The 10637-nt window shown below is 38.8% G+C and overlaps 1 long non-coding RNA gene across 2 annotated transcripts in view; it reads left to right on the top strand.

Moving 5' to 3' along the window:
• LOC108447315 overlaps nt 1–10637 on the top strand; it is a 35715-nt gene that overhangs the window by 12873 nt on the left and 12205 nt on the right. The window contains exons 2-3 of one of the 2 annotated variants that reach the window (XR_001862809.1): nt 9163–9289; nt 10199–10298. This is a non-coding gene — a long non-coding RNA (uncharacterized LOC108447315). The remainder of the gene's footprint in view (nt 1–9162; nt 9290–10198; nt 10299–10637) is intronic. The other variant, XR_001862810.1, reaches the window with a different exon arrangement.

Here is a 10637-nt window from a genome sequence, read left to right as displayed (position 1 = left end):
CCTATGCCAATCCCACCTCCTGCTTGCAAAGCTCTCTTTTTTTTTTGGATGCTTCTGCTAAAGCAGGGGCCAAAGAGTGGGGCAGCAGCAACTGCACCAGGACTAGCCCTTCCCAGCAGAAATGTCACTGTCACAGCTTTTTCTTTGGGGATGACAGCAGCAGAAAGACATTCTCCTGTCTCCATCTGGCAAACCAGCCCTGCTCCATCCCTTCCCTCTAGTCCAGAGTGTGCAGCAGATCAAGGAGGGCCCAGATGCAGGGAAGCAGCAGGTCCCTTGCATCTTGCAGGCCTGGAGGGTGATTGAGGACAAATGCTGGGATGGGGATGAGTGGGATGTGTGGCTTTTGAGTCTAGGGAAGAGGAAGAGTAGACAGGGATTCCAAGAAGAGGCATGGTGAGGAGGGGAGGAAAAAAGTGGCAATGAGGTCTTTCTGCTTTGCCAAGCTTCCAGTTCCCTGATACCTTGTCTTCATCCACTCAGAGCTCTTCAGACTTCTCTGACCCTTACTTACTGTCATTCTCTTTCTCCAGGAAGCTGAAGTCTCCACTGACCCCTTCCAGTCCCACTCTCACACCTCTGAGGTCACTAGTGATCTCTTTCCATCTACTCAAACCCATTCCTCCTCTCCACACCTCCTGTCCTCCATCATCATCACCACTCTCACAGTCCTCATGTAGCACCTCCCCACTCCCTCCCATAGAATTGTATTGGCAAAGGTGATTATTCCAGTATTTCTGTCTTTAAAAATTTCAGTGCTACCCTTCTTTGTCACTGCAGTCTTACAGAGAAGAAACCCATAATAATGACATCCTGTAAAGTTTTTCATAAGACAAGTGTTTTTTCTGTACGCTGCCTTTGTGATAGTCTTCTGTCCAATACCAGGCTTCAAAGTTAAAATGCAATGTTTTACCCAGTGGTCAGCATGAATAGGGTTAACCATACCCTTGTAATGGCTGGAAGTTCTTTTAAATTACTCATCCTATTTTGATGAAAATCCTGATTAACAAAGTGCCCAAGGAAATTTTAGAAATTAATCTATTCCATTTTTTAATACCTATGTTATTCTGGTAAAAGTTAACTTTGCTTTAAATAATTGTCGTTTTTGAGGCAGTGGAAGAGGTTTGGCATGTATTCAGATGCCATCTGATACCCAAGTCAAGATACAGCATTGCATGTGTAAATGATGTTTACACAGAATAAATAAGAAGTGAATAAGTCAGTGGAAATTGAAATAATAGAGAGAAAAATAGAGAAAATATAGAAATAAAGCAGGAAATAGAACTCTATTGCTGCTTTCCATTGTAATAGCCTTGCTAGAAATGCATAAATAGATTCCATTTATAAACTCTTAAATCCCCTACTAGAGATTAGAAAGAGCAACAATGTAAAATTCATGGTATTTGTGACTGGCCTTTATCGACAGAGAGTAAACAGCCACAACTTCTAATAGAGCTTCTGCTGCTGGTTTGACATCTCCATGAGAGGCTCATTCTGGAGATTCAAACTGCACAATAAATATGTCACAGAAGCTTAAGCATCTCTTAACATAAAGACATCCTTATACGTTCTCATCTTATTGGTCTCCCAGCTATTCACATTCAGGCTTTGAAGTGTCTGCCTTTATTTCAGCCCTACCATCCCTTTTTTACTCTTCTGAAGTTGCACAGAAGTTGCTCAGGAGATCAGCACCAGCATCTCTGTGACTGATATGTAAATCAAAAACAAGTGGGAAAATTGTAACGAGCCTTGAGGGAGACAGAGTGCTTCTTTATGGTACTTTCTTGATGCTCAAATTATTTCTAGTTTTCAAGCAATTTCTAAGGCTATCAATTAGGAAGGAATGAGTAACTGAGGTTGTTAGCACTGGAGTAATTCAGACTGCTCTTTCAGCTCTCATTTAAGCTGGTAGTTACTGAAACTCGTTAGTGGCAAAAAGCAGAGCTCTCCTCCTCCCAGTCCGTTTCTATCGAACTATCAGAGAGCACTTCTAGAGTGAACTGACTGTCTTGTCAGAGAGGTGTCTTGTAGAAATTAAAGAGCTTGATGTCTCTAGATGTCAGCTAAATATCCCCTAAATGTATCCTCAGGCATCCTGAGCTTGGTTTGTGGGTGAGCATAAGCAAGGACTCTGAGGTAAGGAGTGCCATACACCTTGTTTATGCTCACCTATAAACAGTTTTCCCAGATGCTGAGATTAATTTCCTCTGTTTTGCTAACAAAGCAGCTGTGGCAAAAGTTTTGTTGGCGAAATAATGAAGTGAAAAAGAAAAATCAACAACGATTACGCTAATGAACAGTTATATAAAATCCATTCATTAAAAAGCAGGAAATGAAAGGGATTATCATTTGGCAAGAATTTTACGCATGGGAAAGGTAATACAGTGGGTAGTGGATATTAGACCACTAGATATGCTCTAGTAGAGAGGGAAATCAAAGAAATAAAATTTTTCTCCTAAAAGTGTGCCTATAGCAGAACAAATATTGACTTGGGGCTTAATGAAAGAGGTTTTACTAGTGCCTTTTCTTCCCTAAAAAAATGCCAAAAAACCAAGGGCTGATAGTTTTCCCACCCAGCCATTAATGTGAGAAAATGCCACATGTTCTGTACATATTGCCAGAAGTAGAAGGGAAGGTCTAAGTGGGAGCCCAAGCCAGCACTAAGCAGAAATGAAGAAAATAATACATTTTCTTTTTATTTGAATGGTTTGAAGAAATCGAGCTGCAGTCCCAGATTTATATATATATATATATATATCGTCATTTAAATCAAGGGAAATACCTTATTAGAAAAACAAAGAGGTGTGCAGGAAAGGTGAAAATTGAATATTCCTTGTTTTACAGGTGCCTGGTATTTTTTCATCCCAATTTTATATTTACTTCTTCAGTAGAAGGAAGCAAACCAAAGGAAACCTAACCCAGAACTGGAAAAAAAAGGTTATTTGAATATGCCATGAGTTCAGTGCCTGGTTGAAATTCAAGCAAACAAAATTAAAAAGCTTGGTCTATTAAGAAGGATTATTTCCAACCACAAAACCTCTCTGTTAGGCACACATTCACCTCAGTAGTAGCCAAGCACTATGTACATAAGTTCCTAATTTAATGCAACACTGGTATGAAAAATTGAAAGCAGTAAAATGCAAAAATTTGAAATGGAGTATTTGTTTGCCCATATTTTCCCAGTTTTGCAATTAAGTTTCCCATTGCTGGGGGCCATCCTGACTTTCCTAAGGTTGCAGATTCACCATTACTTCCATGCTTTCAGTCAGTAATTACAGCAAATCCCTATAAACTTTCAAATCATCATTATTACATTCATGAAAAGTATTTGAAAGCAAAAATATGTCAATAGCACCATTGTGCTGCGATTACTTTTCTTACCAACTTTGAAGCTGGTTCCTGTCTGAAGCCCTATGTCCAATTAAGTTAGATCATTAAAAAGCAAATTATCTAGAGGTTTTACTGTAATAGCCTAACTTTTCTTTGGCCAAACATGAAACACTGAACTTCCAGGGTATGAACTTCCCTCAGCAGTGTCTGTTTTGAGAACACTGGGCTGAAGAATGAAAGAAAGGGGGAAGAAGCTGTTGGATCAGTACCAGAGTAACAACCCCTTATTGAATGGATCAATGCTTTCTTAGATGCAAGGAGGGAAAAAAATCTTACCCTAATCTATATTCTGGTATTTGTAAACCTATAAATTATTCATAGCTTAATCTGAGCCTCTTTCTTGTTCTGACAATAAACTTGACAATCTTATCTTAAGAATACTCCTGCTTTGTGAACCCTGTTGTGCAAAACCCCAAGCCATATAAGAGAACACGTTTAGTTTAACAGAAGAAAACACTGCACATGCAATTTTACTAAAATACTAGAGATATTTGCATCTTAACTCCCCACGGCTCAGAAAACATTAATGTGTCTTCTCCTGTGGGTCCAGTTAGAAAGAATACAGAAGAGAGACACATGAGGGTGATCCAATGAGTAAGAAATTGTGCTTCAAAGAGAGTTGGAAGGAACTGATGTCTTTTGCCAAATGGAAAAAGTGAAGATGGGCATTTGTCCTGGTGACATCTCGAGCGTGGGGCATTATCACAACATGAGTTGCTAGAGACAGGGAGACTGTGGGTGCCCCAACAGAAAGAGCTGGATCTCTCCTTCCTGCGCCTCTTGTAGTGGCCCCCATCAAGTACAAGATATTTGACTAGATGGATACCACCTAGAAAAAGAGGGAATCTTGCGTTCTTACACATTTGGTTTAACAGAGTGCAACTTGCCCTTGCACACCTTGCTTGATTTTTTATAATATTACAATCCACGAATTAGGAAGTATTTTAGAAAACCTAATCATTGAAAAAATTGATGCATCATGAAGGCTGAGAGAACAGAGAGTGGATTTTTATCAGCAGTAGAAGGATAACAATAAGATTATAGACTAAAGGCTTGTGGTTTGTATTTATATATCTGAGACTTGGAGACAAAGTAGAGGCTGTTATCCATAGATTTATAAGACCTCTCTTGCTAAAGAGCTAGATCATTCTTTTTTCTATTGGGCTATTTGAGCTAGAGTTTTGAAACACGCTCCATACATTTTGGGGGGGCGGGGGGCTCGGTGAGACATTAGAAAGTGTCCCATTTAATAGGATCCATATTAATTTTGCAAATAATCAAATACTTTCTGAATTAAACTTTAACTAATGAAAGGAAGAGTATTTCTAGGGTTTTTTGATCAATATACATGTATGAGGAAAGAGGATGTCTAAGAGATCAGAATTTTGCAAAAACTGTCGTTTCCCCTGGAAATATGGGTTTCCACCAAAGCAGCCTGAAAGCTACAAGCAATTTGTACTGTTTTAGAACATATTTTTCAATTGAAATCTAGTATAATAGAAATAAAATAGAAATACTACTGTATGAGGAAATAACAGAAGAATAATATTTACCTGTTTGTAGACGAACACAGAAAAATCTAGTGTACGAGATGAAATGCAAAATGTAAACACTATAAAAATACAGACATATATTTAGTGCAAGTGCTGAGCCCCCTCTAATCAAGGATATTACAGGAAATCCTGCTCTTACAATGCATGGGCAAGTAGAGTCAGGAAATCTTCATGCACTGTGTTTCTTCAGTGCGGGAGTGAGACAGCCCAGTGTTCTCAGACAAGAGGCAACAGGCTCTGTGCGTTCAGTGTGCTGCTCTGTGGGAAATGAAAAAACCATGCTTTAAAAGTATGAAATAAATCAAAGGCCAAAGAATTATGTCCCCTTATCCAAGCTGCCAGAAATATTTATGGATCTAAAAATCTCAAGAGCATGAAACAATTCTTACTACGTTAATGTTTATACTGGGAACTTTCCATTAGTAAATATATGACAGGGAATAACCCTATCCATCCATCTGCTTAGTGGCTGCCTCAGAAGCTGCTACATGTCAATTATTAATCCTCCTGGGGAAAGAAGACCATTTTTTCTTCTGGAGGCCTACTTTTGTGTTTATTTTTTTTTCTTTTTTCCCTGCTATTTAAAATAATCTTTTTCCGACATCTTTCTTACAAATATTGACTAATATATTTTCTTCTCAGTAATGTGTTCCCTTTTCATGCAGCTTTACCATTTTCTAATAGAATGATCAGGATGGATAAAACAAATCTTTTTCAACTTATTCAAGTCCTTTTGAGACTTTCTTCAGTGCCTTTGTTGCAATGATGGCTCTTCACCAATATTGCTGAGACATTTGAATAGCTATGCTGTTTCTATTTTTATTTATGAGGTAGTGATCTTTCTGGTTTTTAGCATAGCAACAGACAGGAATGCAACAAAGCTATTTATAAAATAAAAATCAGAAGTTTCTAATTTAGATTTTAAAAAAAAAGACAAAACAGTGATAGGTGATCATGGTTGCTGGTACTGTTACTTAAAAGCTAATCAAGCAAGTGATGTTTAACATCAAAGGGAAATTAACTTCAGTGAAGGGGGGTTATTTATTGATGCTAGCCATGTTAGGGAATTGTTGATTTTAGCTGGAATCAAGAAAGGTCACTTAGTTGTTTTGTTGCCTCATGATACTGCTTTTTACAGGATGGTTTCTGCCAGGGTTGTCTTCATTACTAAAGCCACTGTAATAGCATGGGAGAGCAGGTACACAGCATCAAAGTAAATCCTTTCAACAAACACAGGTACTAATTAAACCTACTGATCAGAACTGTCTTGGAGAAAAAGCTAATTTAATCATGCCAATCACTGAATATGACTCATTATGAGCAACTAACTTCTGCGAACAAATGCAGAAACAGACAAAAGTATAAGCTTTAGAAAGTGAATTTGCTTATTTCAGAAGGCATGAGGAAAATATCAATAATAAGATTACAAATTTTCATTTCAGATTGGCTGTTGAGTCTTTTTCTAAGGGTAGATAGATAGCATTATGTAGGCAGCCTGTACAAAACCTTTGCCTATTCTGTGTATCAGCGCATGACTCTCAGTGCAATGCTATTATCTACAAGTACTTAGAAAGCCAAGGGAACAAGAATCCTGTCATGCTGGGCAGTGCCATGCAAACAAACCTACTGCTGGAGACAGTCTCTGTCTCAGAGACACCCTGCTCTCAATAGATTCTTACTTGTTAACAAGACAAAACTGGGCCCAGGAGCATCCACAAGAAGTTCGTGTTCCCACTCTGCCCCAGCCCTGGGGATCCCGGCTGCAGCCAAGTCTGTATTTCAGAACACAGGGAGGGAACATCCTTGCTGAATCCTAAGCACACAGAGAAACTAATGAGCTAGCAAGTGTTGAAGTTTCTTACTTTATGCTATTCTTAATGTGCAACATGCATCATTAAAGAAATGTGTAAGTAAGTGGCAGTCTTTCTTATTTAAAGGCAATCAGCACATTTTATTTAAGTAGATAGAATAGATATATTTTAGAAACATATTTCTTTCAGTAGCATGTTGCATTTTTAATGCCATTATAGTGTGCTTCTGTCCTTTCCAGATCCCAGATTTCTGTTGAAGCAAAGCAAAACTAGGCATATGCCTTGGCTTCTTACAAACTGCAATTATTTCAAAGATGTTTGAATATTAACAAATTCTTGTTTTTAGGAAAACTATGAATTTGAAGTATCAGAAAATTCCACAAAATATAGCATGTTACATAACAATTGTGTTATGTCATATATCCAGTGGTGTAAATCTCACAAAAGCTTATGCATCTGCTGCTTTGCATTTCTTTCAGGTTCAAAACCCACAGAACCTCTGAATAAAATCCAGGTAAAACCACTGGGCCTCACCTGCTTCCATGTCAAAAACAAAGAAACAAATGCAAGTGCATGACAATTTCAAAGTGCAATCACAAATCAGTTCCCTGATAATCAGTTTCCATTGAAAGATCGGCCAAGAGTTGAGAATCTTTTCAGATACAATCTACATGTCGAGTCTAAAATGAAACCCAAAACCTTGGAGGTTTTTTTTCCAAGGTTTGGACTGACAGCATGTACACTGCTTTGGTGGCTGCTTGGACCTGACAGATTCCTGAACAAAAGGAACTGCTCCCACTGCTCTCTCTGAAGGTGGGGAAAGTGCTATATTTCTGCTTTTGCTTTTTTATTTTTCATTTTAGTGAGCACGCACAGTAAAACAGGGATCCAAATGCTGATTAAAATTTTTCCTAAATTGTGAAGCTTTGGATCTGTGTTTGTCCTACCAAATGCTCTGATACATCAGCTAAGTGTTTTCTTAAAAGTAAATGCCCAGGAACACATCATGTACTGAGGGCTTGTGCTGGAAGCAGCTCACTGCCTCATCTGCTTCATGTGCACAGTGCCTGCAGCTCATGGTCTCTGATGAGGAAAACCATGATAATAATGGTTCAAATACCTTTATGCTTATTACAGTTTACATGTTTATTAAGAGATAATTGCATTTTATGACTTGTAACTTCAAAGTCCTTATGCAGTTTTCAGTTTGAAAGATTTACCAAGCAGAAAACCTGAGGAAATAGCAAGGAAAAGTTTTGGGAGGAGAGCCTTGAGATGGTGGATAAGTGTCTGAGAAACTTGGAATTTTTTCACACTGAAAAGCTTTTTCCAGTCTATAGTTTTTCAAGAGTCTGTCCTGTCTACCTGATGGAGGACTGCAGAATGGTGCTTTCATTATATAACACTAAAAAGAACATTTTAGTCCAAATTCAATTGATTTTCTGTCTCTCTTTTGCTGTATCTATCTAAAAGTTATTTGGAGAGGTATTTGAGAGACCTCTTTTGATGCTGCATGTCTCACATAACTCATCTTTGACTCTAGTATGTTTTAATTCCATTTCTAGAAATTAGATAAGCAGAACACTGTACTTTCCTGCTAGGAGTAGATGTTTTATTTGCCATTGCAAAGTCAAAATAACAAATTTGCAAAATAAAAACCATTGTGAAATGTTGCATGTTGAATAACATGTTTTGTTTCCAGATAGTGAAACCAAGTTGTTTGTAAACACCTTCCAGTATTGCTGAGGGAAGAGGTGTGGTAAAGAAAAGGCAGGGCTGTGGATGTGAGCTGGAGTTTAAATCCCTGCTTACCATTAACGTCATAGGGAGAATGTTCTCATTGTTCATTCCCAGGTCCATCACTTATGACTTATCATTCAAGATAGGACATAAAATTGTGAAGTGCTAAACTCGAGACAGAATTAGCTGTTTCTTAATATATCACTTGCTATGTTGGCACTTGGATGCTGTGTTGTGCTGCCGAATAGATCAAAGTGCTTTAGCATGCAGCAAGGTAAAGCAGGTCAGGAACTGTGGCTGGAGGATACAGACATATCCAAGCTTCTACTTCTGAAAAGTTAAGGTGTATAGTAAAACCTGACTTAGTCACCAACTGAGGAAGCTTTTTTTTCCTTTTTTTTTTCTTTATTTTGTGGGGTTTTTAACTCTATGGAATAAATTTTGAGCTTGTTTTTCGAGCCCAGGAAAGTTACACATAATCTATATGGTTCTGAACACATAGAGTTTAAATTTAAGAACTCTGTCTTCATGTGAGCTAATGTTGCTCCAGGCAAGAGCATTTTTCTCCTCTGCTGTTTTCTATTATTGATGTCTTTAGACCAGCTTAACCTAGCTGTGGATAAGTATTAGTTAATGGCAGCAGATTAATTATTATCGTCCACATGTAGGTGCAATAAAAGCATGCAAGTCGGAAGAAAAATACCCTTTCTCTGTGACTCCCACCTGAAATCCTGTGTCTTCTACTGTCAACCACAGTACTCTCTCCTTGATGCTCCTGAACTGCTGCTGCTGAGGGTAAGAAATTCCCACAAATCGTTTCAGTTAGTTAATTCTCCAAAGTAATCACCATGTTGTCAGGAGTTGAACAGTTTAATTATTTATTGTGATAAATCAACAGTATTGCACTATGTTAGAAAGGCAAGAGAAAATGCTGGCATTGAGTTATCCCTTCAATCCTGTGGAAGTGACGTTCTTGTTTCTGTAGCTTGTCTATTGGAGAAGTGAACAGGAGCCTCAGAGCAGAAATAGCCCCCAGCTTGCTTCTGCCTTCCAGTAGAGAGAACATTCAGCATGAATTTCTGTGGATGATGTATATATTATTTCATGGTTACTGTTTAATAGACATCCTGCCCCAAGCAAATGAATGATGCAGCAAGAAGGGAATAATAAATTTTTTAAGTCCCCCTTCTATTCTTCTAGAAATTGTGAGGCCAGAAATGTTCTTGCCCTCATAACGTTACTTTTAAGTCAACTCTTCTCTTGAGTGACAGCTCCACAGTCCTGTTTCTGATGCTGTGACTGCACTTCATTTTATCTGTGGAAAACTCTAGACATTTACATGAGGAGGTACCTGACCTGACTTTTAATCCCCTGCAAGTAACTATTGAACATTAAATCAAGAGGCTGAGATTCCACCAAAATTCTGAGACCTGGTAAGATTGAACAGCATTTCTGTTCACCATCACAGGATGGCCATGTCATGTAAACATAAGTAATGAAAAGCAAAACTCTGTAAGAGGAACAGTCTTGGGAGCCTTGCTTAGCTGAGGTTTTCATGTTATGACTGCATAAAGCAGTGAGAAGAATAAAAGATCAGGAATCAAGGCAATGCACTTTTACCAGGCTTGTCAAAAGCTCCTTCTCCAAACCACCTTCTTCTAAAAGCAAACTCCTAGACCACAGTGTTTCTTCCCCTCTCTGCAGCTGTCTTCAGCGTGATGTGCCCTGTCGCACTGTGGCTTTTCCCTGCCAGCATGATTTCAAGGGGGGTCATGGCCCAGAGGCCTTGGTGTGCATGTGAATGGTGAGTCACATTTTTACAGCAACTCTAGATATTTGTGCTCAACCACCACCTCTGGTTTCAATGCAGGGGGTGCTTCACAAAAACTTCCAGCAGCCAAAGTTCTCAGCAGAGAGCAATCAGCCAGTTCTGAAACCTAGCCATAGCTCTGTGGCTCCCCAGCGCCGGCACCTTGTGATCAGCACTGCAGACCATGCTGAACAGAGCTGGCCTGCCCCATTCCAGATGGAGCAGCCCACAGGACTTCTTCTAATAGCAGGGGTTCATGCATACTATGAAAAAACATTGTGAAAGAACATCTGAAAAGCTGCTTTTCAGTGAAATTCTGTTGTCTTTCAGCAG

This window comes from Corvus brachyrhynchos, unplaced genomic scaffold (assembly GCF_000691975.1).
Source record: "Corvus brachyrhynchos isolate BGI_N302 unplaced genomic scaffold, ASM69197v1 scaffold175, whole genome shotgun sequence".
In the NCBI taxonomy this organism is placed as follows: domain Eukaryota; kingdom Metazoa; phylum Chordata; class Aves; order Passeriformes; family Corvidae; genus Corvus; species Corvus brachyrhynchos.
Note: the sequence above shows the minus strand (reverse complement) of the source record. Positions and strands in the feature narration are given on the sequence as shown.